Source organism: Athene cunicularia, assembly GCF_003259725.1.
Source record: "Athene cunicularia isolate RWA chromosome 3 unlocalized genomic scaffold, athCun1 chr3_part1, whole genome shotgun sequence".
NCBI lineage: Eukaryota > Metazoa > Chordata > Aves > Strigiformes > Strigidae > Athene > Athene cunicularia.
In genome coordinates this window covers 67,607,991-67,632,724 of record NW_020799097.1, presented here as the reverse complement: position 1 = coordinate 67,632,724, position 24,734 = coordinate 67,607,991, and positions in this window count along the sequence as shown.

The window sequence follows — 24,734 nt, the reverse complement described above, 5'->3', positions numbered from 1 at the left end:
GAGCTTTAAACGTGAGTGTAATGGAAGGGGGATATTCACTGAAACAAAGATACATCTCCAGAAACAATAAAGACAATAAGTTTGAATTACTTAAATTTATATTTTCATAGTTGAAAAATAGAATTCAAACATAGAAAAAAAACATTTCAACTTTCATCAGCCCCATAGGTATTTATTTTAGCAATTTGTGTTTTGCTTTTCTACTCTCTTAGCAAGCCCGTGTGGCAGAGTTTGCCGAACAGAGGAGGACAGTTCTGCTCTGAAATTATGGAATGCTTTTTTGAGAGATCAGCTTCCAGAAGTGACAATCTGGGGGCACAGCAGGGATGCTGACTGCTCAGTCCTGAGTGCTCTTAAACAAGAAGGGATTCTCATAGCTGTGACTTGTCAGTGATGAAGTCATGACCACATCCAGCTGTGCTATCAGTAAGATAGGTTGCTCAGCTGCATGGCTGTACCTCTGACTTGTGAACGTAAAGGGTGCATAGCGTAAGCCTTAAGGGATATCCAGTCTTTCAGGCACACTGGTAAATCTGTGCTTCGTTCCAAGGTGTGAGAATCTTGTCTTCAGTTTGCAGACCAACTCCATGCAAAAACCAGCTGGTTTATTAGACAGTGGTATCCATTCACTGATGAGTCATAAAGTAGGCAGATGCCAAAGTGCCTGTATATTGTATATGGACGGAAGCAGTCTTCTGTGATAGACGTCAGCTGAGAGGAGGAACCAGCTCAGCCCCAGGAAATACAGACAAAAGTGTAAGTGCAATTGTTGCTCCTATAGGCACAGATAATTCATCTTGTCAGTCATATCAGAGCTGCTGACAATAGCTACAGGCAAAGTGTTGCAATACAGGAGTGACTCCGAGTTACTGCAGTGGAGTTTGGCCCACTGATGCATTAGAGTTAGAAGTACAAGGCCAAATGAGAGAAATCCGTGGACACTAGCATAGGAGACTGGACATACTGTTGAACTGTTGGAAACAGTTATTTGAATTATGGGAAACTGTGATCTGCGTGTGGACATGGGATTAGTAGGAATCCCCAAGAATAAGCGGATAAAATAGAGATAAAATGAGGGCATGAATGGGGCAGTTCACTTTAGATCCTGTGTTTTGGAGTATGGCAAAGATCCCAGCTCATTCCAGCCTAATACATACAGGGTCATCACCAAAAACATGCATCAAGCACACTGAATTGCTGCATGCTTGTCCCACTGCAAGATGTGCGGAGCTCTGCCTGCTGATCAAGGGCACAGGGCCAGCAATAACTTGCTCTGGAGAACTTGTAAGAGTCTCCCTCTGTTTACAGGTGGTAAGGGTTATGTCACATACTCTGAGGCTACCCACCTGGCATTTGCCTGGCAGCCGTGTAGAAGGTTGTAGTTACCGTATGTCACAGCAGAGAACTACCTCCTTCAAGAAGAAATGTCTTATGAAATTAGCCATTGGGATGTGCCAGAAACATGCTTAGCTTAGTCAGGAGGACTGGGCAGGAGCAAGGGGAAAATCAGTAACTTTTCTCAGAAATTATGAGGTAATTGCCTGTTCTCTCTGGAGCCAGGCATGGAAGTCCCTGGCAGACAGCAATACCTGAGAAAGCTTTATAGTGAAAAATGATTCATATTTCTTCCTGAAAACAAAACAGCTGAAAAAAAAAAAAAAAAAAGATCAGCAAAAGATGCTTCTTCTGAGGAACTCTCTGTGCAAACCTGCTTCACAATTAGACACTCAGAAGGCACCTAACATGGTTGTTTGGAACCCGTCTAAGAGAGGGACAGGGGCTGCCTATGCTGTCCATGGCAGAGGAGGGAATTGGGGCTCTCTCATAGGTGATTTGCAAACATCCAAAAGAGAGTCCTCCTCGTACTCTGGGGGCTAGAGGCCCAGTTAGTTAGAGAATAAACGCAGTCAGTATTTTGTGTGGTGCCACGTCACACCGAATATATTCTCCCTAAAGAGCCGTGCCTGGTACCTGCATTGTTTTCCTCACTCATCATACACTGGCGTGTATTAGTGACAGCACTGTAGGAAATTGTATTCTTCATGGTAAATTGCATATATCTACCTGTCAGAAACCCACATGTTGTTCCAATAAGGGCCAAGGCTTAACTGCCTCTTAGTAGTCTGGTGCAGAAGTGCACATTACACAACTACCCTCTGTGCTCAAACGAGCCCATATCTCAGATAGTAGCTGTTGCAAACCAGGATGGCAGCTGTCTGCGGATATAATCACCACTGAAGACATACTGCCAGGGCTTCTGTGTCCTGGCTGCACAGCTAGGGGCAGAGCACTCAAATATTTCTAAAGCTAGATATGCAAATGCCTCTGGAGTGAAGCCTTTTACAGTTCTGCTCTCATTAACCTGATTTGCATATGTAAATGACCTCTTGCCACATGATAATGAGGTCTGCTCATGCAGAGATGTTCAGCATATAAGGAGAGGGTTTTCAGTGACAATGGAGCACTTTGGCCAAAGCAGCTGGTACAGGGACAGGACCAAGAAAGAGGTAGAGGCAGGATCCAGGAATAACAGGGCAAAGAAGCAGAAGAAAGAAAAAAAAAAACCCAAACCAAATGCCAAAGGCATCTACAGTTCTAGTGCCTTATTGGAGCAATTTCATAGAGGAGCCTGTGAAATAAGAGCAGCTGGAGGACACTGACGATTGAGAAGTGACCTATGGCATGGAGCTACCCAGAAGATAGCGGATGTCTGGCTACCCTGGAACAGCAAGTACACAGTCTAGCATTCACTGTCTGGTTTAAAGGAGCCTCTTCCAGCTACTCCTGTGAGCACTATCACAGAGAATGGAGAGCTGGACACACGGCAGTCCAGCCGAACTTCAAGAGCAGTCTCCACTCTCATCATTTCTCTGTGAATATCCCCTTGCCACTGGTACACTCATCAAGAGGTGACATTTCTTACCACAATATGCTGCTTAGCTTCTTATCAGGGATAATTCATACCTATGCCTTGCTTAGTGTGTGTGGAGGCAAGATAGAATCCTTCCTAGCTTACACTCCTTGGATACTGTGCCACTTTTAGGGAAGAAATGACTGCTCATCTCCTGAGATATCTGTCCTCCTATTTGCCATGTTTAACTCTTGGTTCCTGGTCCTGCTGCAGAATACTCAGCTGCTGAGGATTTGCTGACTCAGAGCTCTGCAAAACCTACCTGATCAAGCACCATCCTCACCCAGCTCAGAAAATAAGAGTGACCAGTTCCATTCAGGCTCACCCACTTCTTCTCCCAGGTAGAAATACGGCTATCCTTTCATTGCAGAGGAAATGGCTGTGGAGGTGAGATCTTCTCAAAGGCAACTAGGAGCCAGTGTGGCCGGCAGTCAATATGTGCTACTGCCAACAACAACAACAACAACAACAACAACAAGTTGTGGGCTAACTCAGGATTTGCCTGCATGAAAGCTTTCATATGTCCAGTCAGTTGCCTGCCAGTTTGTATTGGTACTTGGGATGTCAGATGTGGTTGGTCTCTTTTTGTCATGGGAAAAATAATAGTAGCTAAGATCAAATATCCAGGGCCCTGTTCATAGCTGGTAAGCAACCAAACTGAGATTAAAAAAAAGTATAGTAGGGATGCACGTCACAGTCAGTAAACAAGAAGCTGTGTTCCTATCTTTGTGAGCTAGCCCGAGTTAGATAAGTTAAAATAACAGTGAAGGCAAAGCAACTTGGATTAATTTAGGAAGTTGAATTCAAGCCTATAGAGGAAATTAGTTCATCTCATGACTACTTTTGGTTCACTCCCACTCATACTGAAGGGAAGATAATGCATATGGCAGACAGAGAAGCCTGACACACTTGCATTTCATTACCTGTCCACTGCTGACAGAAACACATGCAGCGTGACTACAAGTAATGGTTAACTTCAAAGCACTAAAAACTGATTGTTGGACATGCCCCATCCTTTCTGCACATCAGTAGGCAGTTCCTAACATGGTCACTGGCCCGAGCCCAACTCATCTGTGTTCCACCCTTCACAATGTGGTCATTACATGGAGGAACGATGGTGTAATCCCTCTCCATCACGTCCACCAACTTGAACATGAGATTCAATCTTACTGTATTTGCACAGTTAGTGTTGCATTTCCCAATCAGTAATATCATCCAGACTCATGGTTGTCCCTTCCTAAAAAGCCTTCAGGTCTGGACCCTAATTTTCTATGGTTACATCCCAAAGCCCTCCCAACACTGAGTGCTCAGCTTTTAACAAAAGCAACAGTATTGCATATCTATGCTAATATTAATTTGTTTGGTGGTTGTAAGGAAAGAGTAATGTGCAGAATGACCTACAAATGAGTAGTGTCTGAAGAGCATAGTGTGGGCCTGGTGGCTTATTCATATAAATAAATCAGAAGGATCTGGCAGAGCACACGGGGTCCTTTGAGTGTTTCTGTATAGCCTGTCTGAGCAGCAAGCCCTTAACCACACACTCAAACAACCTCTGGGAGCACTCAGACAATTTGGGCAACTAACAACCTGTCCTAAAACTGAGCCTTCAAGCATTTGCCTTTCAGAAAAGGCTGTCAGCCAACTAAGCCAAAAGCTCATGTAAATTCTCTCACTCACAAGGTGCCATCTTTAGAGCACCTTTTGTTTATTTTTAGTCATTTAGTAGGCTGGCTTTTCTTTTTCTCTTGTTTGTAGGGATTTTAATCAGACAAGAGTTTTAAGAGGCTATTCTGAGGGAAGGCATTCAATTAATTCCAGACCTTTCTTTTCCTCCCTCTTTTGTTCATCTTAGTTATACCATCTACATACCTGTCTATAACAACTGAGGTAAAAATCCTATGAGACTTCTAAGAAGCTTGGTTCATCTTTCATTAGATCACAGCAGAACTGAACCATGTCCTCTCATTGCTAGACATTTTTTGAACTAGGCTTTTCCTAGTCTCACTGGGGTATGTATGCGAGCTGGAAAGCTTCGCAGTGCATTAAGATTTCATAAGGGCCTAATTCTGTTCTCTCTTACACTGCCCTGAATCTTCAGTACACAGCACTTCCACTTCAGTATCACGTAACTGAGAATACAGTAAAGCTCTGAGTAGCCAAACTCCACTGAATGGACCATCTAAAAACCAGTGTTCTAGCCACGCAATTTGTGATTTTTATCTTGAACAGACAAATGTTTAGTGTCATTACTTCATTCCTATTAGATAAGTGTTTTGGAGACAGGAAAGACATTTTGGCTTGTAGTAAAAACTTTTCTTCCAAATGTGCTCCTTTCTTTGTTTTAGGAAAAAAAAAAAAAAAAAGCACAAAGAAGGCATTTTGAGAGATCTTATTTTGTATTAAATGGTTTGTGTCTTCATTATTTTGGTAGGGCTAGGTTGTATCCAGTGCTTCTGCATGAAGTCATGCAAGAAGGCACAGAATTCTTCCCTTCTTGTTCTGTTCTATGTCAGGATATAATTGCAGACTTTGTGCTTTCATGGGAGGTACCAGCTCAGAACAGGGCCTGGACATTTTGTAGACCTGGGATCATCAGAACTTTTGCTTTCTGTACCATTATTAGAACAGCACATGAGACAAAATATTATGTCATAGAATCAGTTCCCTGCCCCCACAAAGAGCTGTGGGCATCTCAGTTTCTCCTGTTCCTGTCTGTAGCATACAGTTTAGTCACCAGAAAAATAAGTGCTGTGGTTTTAAGTAAAATAGCTGATGAGAAACTGAGTAGATGGAAGAGTTCTTAATTAAGTAATTAGACAAAGAAGAGGGAAGAGGATTATATGATACAAAATGAGAAAAAGTAGGTCAGGAATTTCTTTTCTCCCTATATCGTGACGCAAGAACAAAATGACATGCAGTAAAGTTCAGAGGTAGGAAATTCAAAGCTAATGAGGGAATGGTGTCATGTAACCGGTAATTATCTAGTGGAAGCCTTTTGCTCCTGGAAGTCCCTGATGCCAAGAATTTATCAAGTTTAGCGTTGAGACTAAACTATCCAGAACAATCACAGTTAGAGATAGTAACAGCTTTGCAAAGCAAATTAAACCTTGCTTCTGGTTTTAATCCAGTCATAACTATGAAGGTGAACTCCTTAATCTCGGATACCTTCCTTTGAGCTATCTGATAATGGCTACTGTGTGAGACAGGTCATTGGAGCAGAGACATCTGAGTCAGCGTGGTGATTCTTGTACTCTTAGGTCCATAGACAAGTTTCCTTTGTATTTGGTCTGGAGTGTAGGACAAAGTCCCATCCCAAGGACATTTACAGGCTAGGCTTACTCTAAGAGCTACAGCCCCCTACAAATGAATATAGCAATGAATACAGTTTCTCGGCAGATATAGAAGATAGCCGACTGGAGGAGGATTTGGCCCCTGCAACAAATATCAGCATTCTCAGTGAGATTTTCAGAGGTGTCCATGTTACCTGTCTTAGAAAATGGGCCATCTGTCTGCTGATCTTTAACCCCCTGGGATCCTTCTCATGTCACCAGAAGCTCAAAGATCTGAGGCCTCATTATTGCTGCTGTTCCATCAGGGCAGATTTGCTGCAAATGCACATTTTGTCTGCACCTTACATATTATTCCAGACATTTAAAGCCAACTCTCTCAAGCTGACCCAAGTGTATTATGGTGCATTTAAATCTGATGTAAATCATAAATTTGCTGAGGACAAGCTGCTTTATATTTTCAATAAACTTTTGGTTCGTGTTTTTTAAGTGTGCTTTAGAGTTTTACACACTTTCATCAAAACCAGATGATTTGATTATTTTCTATATTCATAGTACACCATTGCTTTGCCTGCATGTTTACAGCAGCTATTAAAACAGATGAAAGTCATCATGTGCTTCAGAGGGATCGGGGTAATCACATCCACCAGTGAAACACATGAATTTTCAGCCCATTCCAGCAAGAGATGCAAGAAAATCATCAAGAAGCAAAACTACTGTTGTATTACCTGGAGCATGAGGATAGAGGTCTCTTAGACCCTCGTGGCATTCCTTGTGACTGAGGTGACGACAGAGACTGACTTCCTGTCATATTTGAACGAGAGCTACCTGATGAAGCTGACAGCACCACTGTCAGTTCAGTGAGGACTTATATCCAGAGATTATTTCTACATTCCTAAATAAATATATATTCTTTCCTCCTGGAGAGAACATTCCAGGCTGTGCAGCTCTGGGATTTACTTACATGCACCTTCCTGCCATGGGATGCTGAAATACAGTTACACAGTAAAGGAATCTGCATTCTGTTAATATGAAAACTTATAGATCTAACTTAATAGGGGATAATGCTAAAAAAAGCTTGAAGGAAAACAACTCAGGATAAACCACAACTCAGTAAAACACTTAAGTGTTGTTAAAAGACAATGCCAGACAGGGAAGCAAACAGCAGCACAAGATTAGAAGGACTGCAGCAGGTCAGAGAGAGACTCTCGCAAGACTGGCAACTGTTGGAGCTCTTCAACCTGAAGAGCAGGCATCCACAGGCATGTCTAAAGATGTTTAGCCTTGAGGGTGTCAAGCCCTGGTCTTACAGTGAAACAAGTGTATGCATGGATTTCGTGATAACTTCAGAAAGCAGTTATCTTCATTAAGTTTGTTCCTCCTGTGAAGCAAACATAATAACTTTGGTTACTGTCTTCTGCAACATCACAGACTTTCACAGGAAAGAACCATAGTTTACACATTGAGTTGGGAAAGCATCCTGGCTAAGCACAAACAGTATATATGGTGTGTCTCTGAATCCCACCTGGAAGATGCTAAATCCACAAGGCCAGATTTTTATGTGCATCATCATTATAGAGACAAGATTTTAACCACTGCATATGCCACCTAGATTTGCTCTCCACAGTGACTTTTTTCCAAAACTCTTGGACCACACATACAGTTCGTCTAAGATGGGTTTTGGCAATTCATTTCTTCTGCAGTTAAATATAACTTCATCAGTGTAATGTGATAACCTAAGTAAAATCCAGCCTGCTCTAGAAAAAAAGTAATGGAAATTCACTCTAGAAAAATAATCTATGCTTTCTGAGAGGTTATGGCAACAAACAGGCAACAGAGAGGGAAATGGAATGCCATGACCATCTTCTCTACCTCTAAGGTGAATTTCTGCCTTTCTGTATCATCCCAAGTACATATTTGGTGGTAACAGCTCTGTAAAATATTTGTAATGCCTTTGCTTTGGGCATCACTGATGTTATACACACAACCATCTGTACCTTTTATTTCACAGAAGGCTCAAAAAAGGTAGTGCCTCTGTTGCAAGCTGCATTATTAGTGAACAGAAGACTTCTCCAGCATTTCCATTTCTGATTTCTAGTCCACATAGGATTCATTCATGCTTCAAATATAGCTTGGGACTATGTCTAGCCCCAGAAATTACTTCAGCCGATCAAAATATAGTTTCACAAATAGTTGCTTATCTCTGGTCAAGGAATAGGAAGCAATTAGCACTGTTAAGTGATATGGAAAAGCCACTCTAACCTTCACATTGTAGGACTTGGAAAGAGGATGTTTGGCAATGAGAAAAATGTATGTGCATCTCAAAAAAAAACTGTTAATAAAATGAAAGACTTCTCTCAAACATACTTTTACAGTAGCTTTCTGTTGCTCTCTGTCTGTACAAAAATATAAACACCCAAGCACATACAGGCGAAGGGAAAAATCACATTGCAATTTGAAGAGTTCAATTACTCATTCCAGTACATTGCATTCACAATTTTATCATGAAGTAATACAGTTTTGTAGAATTTCATTCCTCACCAGTGTTTCAATGTCTTCAAATGAGATTCATCTACAAAAATGTATTTCTAGTTTGTAGACATGTTTCAGGTAGATTTTTGGAGTGAAGTAAAAAGCGAAAATATACTTTCTCTTGTTCACATGTAAGTGCAAAATCAGCTTTTCTTTCAAGCATTACAGATAACTATGAACAGATCAAAATCTCATTGATGAGCATGGGTTGTCCATTTCAAGAAAAGCTGAAATGAGGGACAGAGAAATGAGTGGGAGAGAAAAGTTTTGTGTTGTTTTGTTTTTTATTTTATTGCTAGAAACTGCTGTCTCTTTACATTTTCTTCTCTTGAAAAAGAGGTTGCACTCAGTGGCTAAATCTGTCCTCTCAAGGGGGCATGCATTACTACTGCAGCAGCAGAAGTGGAGGCAGCCCTAGCCCAGCATCACTCTCAGCCAGTAATCAGCCCTTTTCTTAATATCAAGAACTCAGTTACAACTTTTTCTTATTTTATTGCTAGCTTATAACAAGGAAAGGGGAAAAAAATGAAATTACAAGAACTGAATGATAAATTATGATTAAGCATATAAAGCTGAGGCAGAAAGAATTAATTACTTATTTAAAGATTTGCTCAGCTCTATGCAGCAGTGTTCTTGCTAACTTCTTATGCTGTTTTAACCTTCTTTGCTCTGATTCCAGGTCTGTAGCTTTGGAGTTTCCATAGTATTTTGCATTTAGTTAGGATGTGGTGACAATACCCATTTTTTCCTAGCACAGAAACTTCCATCAGTCTTAGTCCTTTAGTTTTACCCTTTTGTCATTTTCTTCTGTTCACCTTTCCTCCCACAAAAAGCTTGGCAGGGCACTGGGTAGGTGATTTAGAGACAGCTCTGGATTCTTCCATACTTCCTTTATTAAGTGAAGCAAGATATTTAATTAGTTCATCATAACTGGCCTGGATGCAGCCTTCATCATTAGGTTTGTCAGCTGTCCACATCTGGAGGAATACCCTAACGGTGTTGCTTCCAGGGTCTACCAGCCCACAGGCCATGTCCTGTTATTCAGAGGCCTTATGTCTCTGTGCCAGTTCCCCTCTCTGTTCCCTTGAAGCTAGAATGTAAAGGCATCCATGTTTTCCCTTGAACTTCCATCAAAGGGGTATTTCCCAGTTGAGAAGAGCCCAAGAAACATAATATAGCCAGAGCTATATTATCTCCATGAAGCTCAAATGCACAGAAGAAGAAGGATATTTGAAGAGTGCAGAGTCTGAGCAGGATCCCCAAAATTGAAAAGAAAATGTTAAGGTGAGTCACAGAGTTAGACTCCTGGAAGCAGGCATGAAGTCAAATAATATAAGAAACTGGTAAGTGAATGCAACCCACCTCCCAGTCCATGAGCTTTTCATTTAGCTACAAATGCTCTGGCACCCAAGCAGAATATGATATGATACAAATAAAAGCCTAGCCTTTGTCCAGTAATGAACAAATGTTATAATTAGCTTAGTGTCATTTGTGCTTAGGGACACATAGTACACATGCATGAACATAGTCCCAGATCTGGAGACCTAAAAATCTAGTAAAGTTTCAAACTTTTGGTTTAGACGTTTATGTGAGTGAGTTTGATTGAGAAGTCTTTCAGGTTTGGTGGTGGGGTTTTTTTTGTTGTTTTTTTGTTTGTGGGGTTTTTTTTCAGGTGCTGGAAGGATCAGAAATATCTTGCAATTCACTATTTTTATTGTGCTTTAGTAGTCAGACTTCCATTATTAGATACAACATTTGGGAGAGTGGCTGAAGTGACAATACAAAACCTGGATTACAAAAAAAATCCCACTAAGGACAGTGGCTAGAACAGGTGGGCAGGTCTAACAAACACTGACAGTCAGAACTCCATATGCTGTCTCTTCTACTGACTATATTCATCACTCTCATAAAATGAGTCTAGCTAGGTGTGATGATAGTTGGGCAGCCCATCCCACAACTATGGAAGTCACAGCTATTTAACAAGTGCATTTTCCAAGAGTCAGCACAGGGCTTGCATGTATAAAGTGCAATCTGTGTCACACATTCCTGCTAATGACCTAAAGGACTATGCTCTCACAGCAGAAGAAGGGAAAATTAATCTTCACCACAATTGTTCCATTTCTCAAACTTCTTTTCAGCAAAGATATAAATTGTGCCAAATATCTATCAGTTTTATGATGACAAGACCATCAAACTTGTTTCATTAAACACCCTCCCCCCTCTTACAACTGTCTAAACAAGATTTTTCCATTTAGTACCCTATCAATCCAGAGTTATGATTATTCAGTAACTGAGGGGATCTCTTGTATTTAAATATTAATGTTTGTGTAGTTATTAAAGTATTTGATGATTTGTCCAGGGGCACTGTAAAATTAAATATAGCATGTCATTTATGGTAATACAGAGGAGAATAATAAAAAATCTTTTTCATTCTGGTTTTGTGTCTGGCTCTGCATGCTACTTTTACTGCTTATTTGATGGTTTGGGGTATTGTGTGTTTTAAACCCTTTTAAATGTAGGATTTCAGAACATATTGTTAGGAGCATATAAAAGATTATCTCCCAAGTTATCACTTTGTGTTGCCATGTATGAACTGTTGTCTGACAGTTATACCGCTAAAGGGGAAGGCAGTTTTCCAAAAAATACTTATCATGTATTGGGTGTAGCAGTACAGTAAGCCCATAAATATTTTGGGAAGCTCACTTTGGTCCATGCTGTATTTGCTCTCAGACATCACCTCAGCCTACCATAGCAGAAATGTGTATGTTTAATTAGGCTTTTCAAGTTATGTATATTTAAAGAACATTATTTAGGCACTCCACTGTGACTCTCTCATGCTATAAAGAACAAAAGAGAGAGAGAGCAGGAGGGAGAGAGGCAGAGCAGCTTATTTGAGGCAAGCACTTGACTGGCATTTGTATGTGTACAAGTGTGTAGCTTCTTCGTGGATAGGTTTTTGAGGTGGGATAATAGAAAAAAAGTGCCTGTGTTTGGCCCATTCTGCTAGGAAACATCTTTCTGCCCATTTAAAAACAATAGTAGATAAAAATGACTTTCATAAGGTCAATCAGAGGCAGAGCCAGGAATAGAAAGCAGGTCATATAAATCCAAGTCAGAGCACTTTCTATGAGACCAGACTGGTATTTCCTGCTGAAAAAATAAAATGAGTTAAAATCTTGAATGTCTGCTTTTACTGCACAACAGAGGGGGTTTGATTGAGGTCTCCTTCAGCTTTTTCGTACAGGTCAGTGTAAAAAGATTCTGTGGCTAATGATGGACAGCTGTCACAGGATGCATGTCGTCTTGGCAGAAAGGTGTAGCAATCTGATATATTTTTTAAAAATATACCTGGCAAACTGAATGAATATAATTACAGCAGAAGCACTTGCTATATTTAAGGCTGATTTATTATTTCCATTCTAAGCCTATTTTGAAAGCTGATCATAATTTTCTGAGTGTGTATATATGCATGTATGTGTGTAATGTGGCAAAATTACAGTAAAGTAGCTTTGTTTATAAATTGCAAGCATGCAAAAGTCAGGACATTGACTTAGTGTTCTCAATGTACCCATAATTCACCTGTCTTCTTAATCCTCAGTACAGAGAATTGCTGTACCTCATGTTAACTGTGATGGTAAAATATTGAGTGCATTTTTTTTTTCACTGGCTTAACTGGAAACACTTCACAGGAGGTTTGGGATCCTCATTATGTAACAGTAATTTAGAAAATTTTAATTAAGGATGTATATGCATGTGAGACATCCGGATTATGGTTCCAATCCAAAGCCCACTGCAGGCAATGGAAAGACTCCCATCAAATACAGTAATTGCTTGATCAAAACCCGAATGCTTACACTGGAAATAACACACAAATTAGGGTTACTGCCTTTTTCAAAGGATACATTAATCTGCACAGACCTCAGTGCTACCACAACAAGGCTGCTTCCCATTTCAAAAGGGCTCATATATGTTTACATTACACCTTGGTATGCAGTGTAGATATGTGCAACTACCATGCCCAGGCTGTTTGAAAGGGCTGGAGTGGCAATATGGCAAAGCATCTGTAGCCTTGGGAGTGGTGTGTGGAGAGGGCTTTACCATGAACAGTGAACAATGGAGACCACATCGATCAGAGACAAAAGTGGTATGTAAATCTTCACTCCTCTATGTTTCAACTGGGTCTTAAGGCACATATGCAAGCACAGCGAGGGTTTTAGCTAAACGCCAAGCAAGAGTGTAAGCTGCTCATACAAACCACTGCAAAGCTCAGAACTGGGGTCCATGTCCGTGTTAGAAGGCTGTCCTCACAACCTCCTGTAGAATAGCCAAGAAACACAGGGCTTTCACCGAAGAGTTTGAAAACCAGATGCTCTTACAGCCTTGAACCGCAACAGCTTCTACCAAACAGCTCCATCAAACCACACCTGTCATCTTCTGTCTTGGCACTTCACTCCTGTCACCTCACTTCACTGTCACCACATGCCTGTACCTTCAATTTCACTTCAGGCCCCAATTCACTTCAGTTTCTCTCTTCAGGGTTTATCTCTGTCTCATCCATCATGATTTCATACGATAAATTAGAATCCTTATCTCTCACCTCCTTTTTACCAAAGGTGAAATGCATTTCATCCCATTTTCTTATTAAGGTATTTTCCCCATGCCTCTACATCCACATGTGAAGAAGCCCTTAAAAAAGTCTGCCTGGTCACTTTGTCATCCTCCTTCAAATCATTCTCTTACTCTCACTGTTGTGATGACTAAAAAATTATCTGAGAATGGTTAAACAGCTGGTGTGCGATGACCACCACTTCTTATAGTAATTGTAATCCTCTCGCTGTAACCTCGTGATGTCTCTGTCTCTTTGTTGTATCCATCTGTTGTCTCTTACCATATAGTTGGACTGCAAAATATCTGGGATAGGAACCAGCCTTTTTCACTCACACATACAAATAAGCTTAGTGCCTTGCACCCCAGTATCCCCAACACTGCTGCTGGGTTTCCTGACGGTTACAAGCACAACTAAATGATAATGATAATCTTTTGTGAAAATGGATTGGAAGAGAATTATACACACATTAGTGATACATCTTCTCTGTTTTCACATAAGAAATTACTGACTTTAGATGCATTTATGCCAGTGTATGATATTCCAGATATATAGAGAAACAGGTCATATATCAGACCTCAGTGCATTGTTAAAAAGTTACTGGAAATTGGTGCACTGCACACCATTATATATCTCTAATATTTGAATAATAATTCTCCACCTCACAAGGATGTTGCAAGGATTAGTTAACAAACTAGTGCTCATAAAGTGCTTTGAAAATGAAAAGAGCTATCTAAATGTGCATTTTTATTATTATTATTATTATTAATAAACCATATTTATTCAAACTTGTCAGAATCACTAAATATGCAAAATCTATGCTTGTATTTAAATATTTTTTTGTTTGTTTTCCATGTAGCAATGGAATTCTCTGCCTGCCAAGAAGCACTGTGTGCTATTTTATTTGGCAAAAATGTTTCCCCAGCAGTATATGCCCCTCCTCCTGCTACTTACATATATAAAAAATTATTGGTGGGCATTATTCAGCCTTCACGTCTTTATCTTTGTAGCCTCCAGAAATGTCATCATGACCAAAAGTTGCCAAAGAAGTACTCTCTTCTGTTACAATTAGATCTGTACTAATCCCAAGTTGTGATTCAACAGGTACAGAAGATATTTGTTGTTTCAAGAACTCCTCAGAATGGTGAGGCAAAGAGCCGTCGTCATTCCACAGCCCATGCAGAGGAGTCATGAAGAGCCTGCCTCTACAAGGTAACTCTCTCCACAGTAATTTCAAGTTTAACCATGGGGGAGTGACGGCATTACAGCAGCCATCATTCTCAGCGGAGGGTAGGTGATATAAAGTTAAATGGTACAAGAAAACCAAAGAAAACCAATTTATATCAAAGTGTGCCCCATCTCCAGAGGGAATTGCCCCCTTCTGAGCCCTTTCCAGCTTCTGCTTCCTGCATTCTCTGCTGCCGTGGCCCTGCAGATCAACTCCCAGGAGGGTAACAGCAGGAGCTCAGATGGATGTGTCCCCAAAGGGCAGTGACTCAAATGAGCTACCCCTCTGCCTCTTCCACTTTGAAGTTCAGTGTACAGGCATAGGGACGTTCTGTGTTGGGGACATGCTTTACCTCATCAGCTGCATTTGAGATCTAAGCCTGGCACCTGGATAAGTATCCTTATCTTATAAGTATTTCTGAAAAAGTGCATTTGATCATGGTATGCTACTATATAGCTGGATCGCAGTTGGCATTATCAGACCTATGTTGTCTAGACTAAAGCTCAGTGATGAAAGAAGCTAATGGGAGTAAAATATATTGATTAAGACAGCATGTTTTGCCCTACCACATTATCATGACTGGAACACTGTAGTAATTTCCATTCACAGACGGGACACACACACATACAGAGCCATAGAGGAAGTTACAATACACATATTGGGAAGGAAGAAATGAGTTATCAAACCAAATGTTGGAGTGAGGACAGATCAAATGATGCCACATGGAAAATTATGGTTTGGAATGAAAAAGTGGTCCATTTAACAGTACATAAAGTCTCTGTAATATGCATAAAATCAGCAGCTAGCAGATGTTTTCTGACACAGTGCATCTGCATGAAGCTGAGGCATATTCAGTTCCACTGTAGTAGCAATACACAGAGCAGATATAATGGCAGACCCTCCAGACAGATGAAGGCAGCCCTGCCCTTATTTAATAATAACAATAAATAATAACTTGTATTAATTAGCAGTCAAGAATTTAATGATGGACTCAGATGAAATTGTGGGAGGTATCATACAGAGGATGAAAGGAAAACCTATCATCCATTGATAACAGATAAGATGAGGGAAAAAATTTCATGACAGCTCCCTGTTTGATAAAATCCTGCTGAAAATATCACCTGGGGGTTACAACTCTCCATTCACACTTTCTGGCCAAAGGCAACTTCTTTTAAATCTCAGGAAAATTTCTTTAGCCATTTTAAGCCTGCAGAAATGCAAATGAAAATAGTTTTTCTTCATTTAAAAATAATACTGTGCATTTTATTTCATAGAGGTGGCTGGGTTTTGAGAAAGTACATGTCCTGATGGGACAGTTGATTTAAAGAATTTATACATCAATGACATTTTTCTTTCCTGAGGTTACTTGTTAGCTAGGAGCCAGTGGAGGAAAATAGAGTATGGTCCTGTCTAAGCCTCCTCTGGTATCCTTAAATAGCCATTCATGCCTATCCATGACACTATATAGGCCACTCACAGTAGGCAGTGTGGGTCTTCACAATTCAAACTTTGTTGTTCAGTGGTTTTGCCAGAAGAAGTAATACTTAATGACTGAGAGACTTAAAATGTCCGAATTAATGCATAATCAAAGTAATGCTTACCATAACTAATAAAAATATAAAATGAAAGTTCTCAATACTTTATTATTTCAGGTCATCTCCAGACTCAGGCAGAGGCCAACATACCAGCACGATGGAGGTTATCTTAGAGTCCACCAGCACTTCTGACAAATTATTTCAAATTAACATGCAAAGACTGAAGCCAATTGAACAAAGCACTGCAATGACAGTCTGAATTGACCAAACGCAGTTGAGAAGCACATAGTCTTGGGCACAATGACATTGTGTCTTGGACACAGTACGGCCATGTGTTTGTGGCTTCCAAGGATCGTATGCATCAGGGAAGGAGACTTTAAAAGCTTCTGTCATGCAAAATATAGTTCTTATACTACAGACTAGAGATTGTATATCTTCTTAAGCCACTGTGTTCAATGATTTTTAAGTTTCTCAACTATTTTCAAAGCCCTTCATGGGACATTTGGAGAGTTAGGAATCTATTTAGCCTACACTAACATGACTTCTCAAAGCTCCTCTCTGAAACAACTGTCTGCAACAAGAATGAGAGGTGTCAGTATAGGAAGCAGAAAGCTGAATATGGAACTATCCCTTTTGAAAACACTGGAACAGTCACAGATCTTCCTGCCATGAGACCATGTTTTGTCCAACAGACACAATGACAATACAATATGATAAATAAACAAATGCAATGCTAACTGCAAGATATAAATGTCAAAAAAGAAAAGGTACCTCTGTGCATAACTGTTAAAGTATATTAGATATAATCACGGTAAATAGGATATAGCTGCCTTAACAGATACCATGGATTAAGTTTTACCTGACAGTTTCAGAGCAACAAAGAGAGAGAAGCTGTAAAATGGAACACACACGCCCCAGAAAAGGTTGTCAGAGCCGGCAGTGAAAAATGAGTATATGTAGAAAGCTCGGTTAAACTGAGCTTCCTACTAACTTTTTCTGTTTTGGACAACAATCTCTCACTTCTCCAGCAGTGTCTGCAGTATTGCCATTGTTGCACTGGCTGCCAATTGCCAAGGACTTTGTTAAAAGAAAATGGAATTATTTTTACTCAGGACTCTTTATTCTTATTGAGTGTGATTTACTGTAGTGTTATTGAGAAAGTCTCATTGTCATCTGATCATATCTTTTCACAACCAATAAGATTACTCTTAGGGAGAAAGCTGCTCATTCCAAGCAAACATTTGGTAATAAATTGATTCCTGGCTGAATGCTGATACTTTACAAAAAAAGCGGTCAATGAAATATTTGCCATTGCTCAAAGAGTCTTACATTAGAAGGACACGCAAAATAATCACTAAATGATTGCACATGGCGACTGGGCTGAACTGTGTGAAATCAACTTAGACACACACAGGAGTATAAAGTGTTTTTCACACACTTTGAAAGCCACAGTCGAAAAAGCAATGATTGTAGATGACCATATATAATAACTGGGTTGTGAAGAAATGTCTTGCTCAATCTCATTTTAAGCATGGCATACTCAGTACTGTTTACACTCACAGAGTAATAGCTATTTTTAACAATCGCTAATGAACTGAAACATCCCACCCCGCTATTTCACATTTAGTATTCCTTCTCAGATCTACTGTTCCACTGCCTTCACAAATTCAGGAGGCCCCTGGGAGATCTCTTCCTTGCCCTGTGACCATGCCTGCGGGACCTGCTGCTGCTCCTCCCTTGGCACTAATTCCACTGACATCAAGGGACATACACACAGAAATGCATCAGAATATGAACTCCGCATCAAGAGAAATAAAGATGGTGTGAAGAATCTCTTTTCTTACCCCTGCCTCCCTGTGTAAGCCATTGAGAGCTTTGTTCAGACAGTGCCTTTGCTCCTGAATGACAAAACAGGCTGTGAGACTGCCACTCCCCACATGAGGAGGCTACAAAAAGGGCATCAGGGCAGAAGAGGAAAGACCCGTCTCTACCTGCTGCTGTGAAGATTCACCTTTTCACACTTTTCTTCCTTTCCTGGAAGAAAGACTGCAAAAAAATGCCTTCTCTTTTCTTTTTGCTCTCCCTTTCACTCTGGAACTAGGTTGAGAATCTGGGTCTGGCTGGTGCAAGATGAGGCCTCCCAGTCCTCTCGCTCTACAAGCACCAATTATCCAGGAAGAAAAATCCCAGTTGTCACCTGCTGCCAGAAGAGGTGATTGCTTAATGAGCCATATTCACCATTGCTGCTGTGGCCACATATCAGGTTCCATTCTGCATTCATATTTTCAGTTTCTTACAGTTAATTTCCTTCCTTTTTTTCCCATAATGATAAATTAAGGATGTTTACTTTTTTAAAAAGTGTCATTGCCCAGTACTTGTGAGAAATGCAGCCTATAAATCCCCCTCTTCCCTAGAAATGGCAAAATCCATGCTGACTTGAGCTCTGGTTCATTGTCCAATGTCTGATTCCCCAATTTTAATACAACAGTGTAATTACCTGGATTTTTAATTTTTTTTTTTCTTTTACTATTTGGGAAAACTAGCTGGCTAACAGCAATTCAAATGAACAGGGGAAGTTACAGAAGCTCAGAGGGCTCACCAGTGAAAGGAGTAATGCAGAGTACTTGAGAAGTGACGTGCAAGAGAGACGGTGAAGCACCTGCAGAATGAAAGGGTAATGGTTACGGGAGAGGCAGGAAACTGAGGGAGGAAAGCTGAGAAGTTAGTTGCTATGTTAGCAAGAGAGGATGAATTTGAACAGTCATAGTTTTGCAATGAGCGCTCAAATACTAGGATGGGTCCTAGTAAAGGGTTTGAAGACAGAGAGTACATTCAATTTGTATACACAGCTGTTCCTAATGTGTCTCTGAAAAGAGGCAAGAGCAGGGTCAAAAGGTTGATGTGGCTTTTCATAGAGTATAACCGTTTATTTTAGGCCCAGTTTCCAGAAGTGATTTAACACTCCATTTAAGTGCTAGTTTTTAAACTGTAAATGGAGACACACACCATTCTCCAGGAAAAGAAAAATATCAACAGGCAAGGAACTCTAGCACAAGCTCTGATTAGCAAGAACAAGCAGGAAGACAAGGACAATGAGTCCAGTTAAGTGTTACCTGTAAAGACAGCAATGATACAGCTGTACACATTCACAGAAGTAAAGAAGAAAGAGGTATTCTTGGAGAAATCTGTAATAAATTTTAAATGAGTGAAGTGTTACTGACTGTGAGTTTTGAGAGCACAACTGCAATTGTAACAGTAATTGTAATATTATAGTTCCTTTCTGGCAAGTTCTTTTTCTTCCCAATGTCCATATTGTATATTATCCTGATACACTAGTAGAAACAGAGTATAAAAAGGCCAAGTGATTAACCTGGAATCACATATGCCACTGATGGTCTCAGATTTTGATCCCCATACACAGGACTCCCAGTGTCGTCCTCTGTCCGTTTAGCTATACTGGTGCAACATGGAGAGAGGCCCTGTCTCACAACCCATTGAATATATGCCACTAGAAGCTGTATATTTAAAATTCTGTGAATTTTGACTTTCTTCCATCTAGAAAAAAAAGATATCCAGAAAGATCTTACTTCTGCTAGTTAAGGATTTCTTAAAAGTATCTGCCCTGGATCCAGGAAGTGCTGAAGCAGTTGGTGGTATTTTTCTCAGAAGGAGCTGAAAGTGCCGCACAAGTCTCAGTGGCTCCAGCTGAAGCACAGTGATACAAAAACCATGTGGCACTTCCAGCTACTTGATGACAGATATTCTCTTGTGTTTGGCCATACACTTACAATACATTTATTCTTAGGATTATGTCATTGAGCATGAGCTGCTTTCAGGCATTAGATCATACACCTGGTCCTTCCTCAAATGCTGTTTTAACCATTTGCTGAAAGCACCAGTTGAAAGGATGATTTGAATAAGCGACTAATTTGACTGAATGCCTATAACACTTACAAACTATTTTTAAGTCATTTAAAGAGCTCTGTCTGATAGATTTGGGCAAAAGCTGCATAAATTGTGGGTCAGCACAAAGCAGCAATTTACAGATGGGCCTCTGTAAAACAAAAACCACACTATTTTTGGAGGCATTGATCCTGTACCAATTCAGACTAGTACTATGTCCTTTCTTTGCTCTCATGGATAAAATAGGCAACATCTTCAAAAGTAAATACATTTAAAAAAAATAGGTAAGAACAGGAGGTTTTCAAAGGCACAAACAGGAGTTAGGTGCCTAAGTGGCCTTTATTGGGAATTTAATACTTGCATTCTCTGCTTTTTAACCACTATGCAAATAACATACACAGGCACCTGGATAAAAAAGTTTTAGTGACTCTAAGTAACAGCAGTTCCTATGTACTCACTCATTACTACTTTCCTTCATGTGAAATAAATTTCACCCCATTTTTAATTTGGGGTAGTCATATGCTGCTCTGCAAGGGGATATACAATGCTATCAGTTCAGCATCTGCACTGATTTACATAGATGTTAATATCCAACAGCCTTTTCCACTGACTCTCTTTGGTTTACATAACTATAAGAGATAGAGAATAACAAAGAATCAGGCACCTGGTATAAAACCAGGCACTCTATTTCTGGCAGTGGGCAGGATAGCAAGAAAACCTTTAATTTGAGCCTTTGAGTGTATCCATGTGACATAAAGTACAAGCGTGAGAGGAACATGCTGATAGTTCTGCATTATTTCTAACAGCACTGTGATGCAACAAGAAGGAAAATCTAAGTGCACGCCCATTTTATTAGAGAACCTCCACATTACAGCCAAATGAGGGTGCTGTTTTGGATAAACTGGCCCAGCGTGCCCTTTCTGGATAGTCAGTTTCCATAGCAAGTGAGAAACTTTATTGCTTATACTGTGTGTTACTTATACTGTGGCTGTGCACAAAGGAATTCAGAATGGTTTTACATGCTTGTATATGTAGTTAACACCAAGTGACTGAAATGCAGAAATTAATTGTATCACAGAAATATCAGAAAGTAAAATTATAAAAGTGTCTATGTTTAGGGGTTAAATATGGAACAAGTTACAGATGGATTTAGATAATACAGATTGTGGTTTCAGAAATTTTCTATAAATTTATTAATATCATCTGCAGAAATAAACTTCCCTCCCCAAACTGTGCAGAGAAGATTAAACAGATGTATTTAGCTTGAGAGTGATATTTATTCTTTTCAAGGAGTCCTGTGTATTCAAAAGGTAGGGGTTGTATCTTAAATGCCACGAAAGCAGCTGTGGGGCAGTTGCAGCTCTATGGTTTTGCTCCATTGAATGCAAGCTACAGGGAGCCTTTATTTTTCTATTATTTCTCATTCTCAGAAACAATCTAGATTGAAAACAGTAGATTTTATTTGTGCAAGAGAAACATGGTAAAATCCATGGCTAAGCAGACAGCTTAAAAAGCAGTGTTAGTTTCTGAAGTGACTGTTCCTCCCAAGCAAGAGACAGGAGAGAAAAAGCTGGGTCTTGACAATACAGTAAGTAGATTTCTAAAAGGTTTTCCCTTCCAGCTCAAATATTTTATGGAACTGGAGAAACATCAGGTTCCACTTGTAAAAAGAATAAAATAAGAGGATAATGGATACAACAGTTAAGAAAGATTACTTTGAGACAGAAGAAAGACTTGAAACAAGGAGAAGCATCCCAGGTTAAACTATCCATTATTTTCAAGATTTCATGAGCCCCTGGGTTAGGCAGTTATCCTGTACCAACAGTAAGTAGCAATATTTATTTACCAGCTTTATTGTCCACTGAAACCATCAATCACTACAAATAGCCCTCACAAATATGGAGAATATAGAGAAACAGGAAAGGACAGAGATTGTCTAAATATACAAATGACTGCTTGTTGTTTACCTGGCACCCCAGGTCCTTGTATCAGCTGCCTCAGAGTAAGTGTGGCCATAGATTCTTGATGTAGTTGTACAAATCAGATTTTTGGTTTGGTATTGTTTCCAGATGAAAGCCTTTTCTTTATTCTAGTGGTAAGAGACTTTCTTCCTATTAAATGCTTCAATGGTGGATTTAAATATTTAGAGGATCCACATTACAGGAGAACTGTCTGAGAGCATCACAAAGAAACCATTAGTTAAATCCATTAAGGATCTACTTAAGTGGAATTCCCTGCTGTTATCTACATGATGGCCACATAAAAAGACACTGCACAAAGAAAATGTTGGGGAAAATATTCCTCCTCACATACTGTATCTGTGAAAAATCCAGTCTTACTGAAGGATCTCTTTTTGATTGTCTCAAGATTTCAGCTGGGAATTGATATTCTTTCAGCTGAATTAGAGTAGGGGGAACAACATGGCTTAGTTTCAGTCATGCTTTTGCCCCTCTCCTTTTCAAGTACACTCAGTTCAGACAAAACCCTTTGTTAGAGCAGAAGGTATGGGAACTCTTTTTGTTTTGGACATGGCATAAACCATCCAAGCTGTATTCACTGTGCAAGACACATCAGGAATACACAGAGTCTTTGTGTTGTCTATTTTTAAATACATGTAAGTGGTAGCAGTATAGATAAGATGTTCTTTCCTCCAACTCCTAGAGAAAGGCACTTGAGCCATTTGAATTATAAAACTTACACCATCTTGCAGGCTGCTCTTGTTTTTACAAAGGAGAAAAATCTTGAACTCTGTGAACTTCTTTTTCCATTCTCTACAATCATGGGTTTGATACACACCCAAGAAGGGAGTTATATTCTTCAGAATCTTTCTATTCTTTATCAGTTATGTAACATTTCCTATTTTTGAATGCCCAGGAATCTCTCATGTGATTTTAGGCTTATGGATAAGATGAAGGCACTACAGACAGTACATACAGTGCATAAACATCTGTATCGGTTGTAATATTTATATCCCTAATCTATCTGTAAATCAGCATATAGTGTCTCCAATCATTGATTTTCTCTCTGGCCCCCATTTTGAGTACATTTTATAAAACCCAAGAGAGAAAGCCCTGTTCTCTAGTCAGAGTAGTATAGAGCTATTCTATAGATGTAGGAAATTTCTAAGACATTAAACAAAATACTTCTTTTCTGTTGGAGGGTGAGATATTCAGAAGTCTTGGTTCATCCATGCATGTAGATGTACGTACAGAGGATCATGCAAAACCAGTTAAGTCAACCTTGTCTTCTCAATTAGACTGTACCTGAGAGGTCCAACGTAGAAGAGAAAAAACACCTCAGCAAATCTGTTACTTTGGGGGTCAGCAGCCTACAGCAGGGAAGGAAAAGCACATGGGCAGTTTATGAATGGCACAAAGCAAGGACAGAAGTGTGAGCCCTGGTGACTTGGAAGAAGTGTCTGTGACAGGCAGTGGCTCCTGGCTTCAGAAGTCTGGACACTGGAGGGGCTGCTGTGTCCTGTGAGGGAAGATACTCTGACCAGGTGGCCAGAATCCTCAACAGCACTGTGAGCAGCATGTTCTCACATGCTTGACACTCCTGTCCACACACAGAGCTACTACACTGGAATACAGTCCAGTGTTAGGCAGTATTGGAAACCCAAGGAATTACAAAATCAGAAGTCAGACTCCTTTCTCAGTCCAACATTATCCGAATTATGGGACTGAAAAACAAACAATGGCTGGCTGGGTTTTCTGGCATTCCAGCCATTGAGGGGTATACTTCAGTACCATTTCTAACCTTGTCACTACACACATAGAAACCGACTTTTTTTTAAAAGATAAAATTTAAGATACCAGATTTCTTAAAACACTACACAACACTAGGTTGCTCTGAAAGTATCCCCTGTCAAGGCTGTCATCGTAACTTTACAACTAACTTCATACAATACTGGCAACTTGGGACAACACTGCCCTGTGGAACAGTGGTATCCTCACGTCTTCATCTGCTCCCAAGACCTGCATCAGGAAAAACACAATGCCCACCAAATAGAAAATGGAGCAAGTATACACCACAGCACTTCCAGATGTAGGGAGAAAATGGTTGCATTTTTGCAGGGCCATACAATATTCTGAGAACTCTATTATTACAGATTAGGGTCTTACATTCAAGGTATGATAAAGCCATTACTCTTGTAACACCTTGAAAATTTCACTTCAGTGCTCTTTGACAATAAAAATTGTCAGTCTTTTGCTGTTTTCTCTATTTATACTCTCCTTCAGAGTAACTGTGATTTATAATAACTCCTACTCCCACCAACATTTCTCTATGGACAATACATTTGCCAGGCCCCATGATGTGGAACTTAAATGGTGTATCTTTTAGAAAAACACATGCTTCTGAGTAGAACAAGAGGTGCATGCACAGGTGTGAGGGAAAACACTGCCCCAAAAAATCGACCCTGGAGGCCAGCGTTACCAGATCAGCAGGTGGCATACGGCACTTATGCATCCCCGCATGTCCAGCAGCACCAGACTGCCTGGCAGCGGCAGATGAGCTGGCACAACACACTCCAAATATGAGAAGAAGGTAAACATCTAACACCCATGAAGTGCCTTAGCTCTTATCTGGCCGGATTACAGCAGGACAGGTATGTGTAAGGAGGGAACGAATGGCGGACGGGGACAAGGGGGAGGAGCCGCTGGGGAGGCCCCTCCTCGCCCTTCGCACAGCCCGTGCTGCGCGACATGGCCGCCGCTCCCGGCAGGCACCG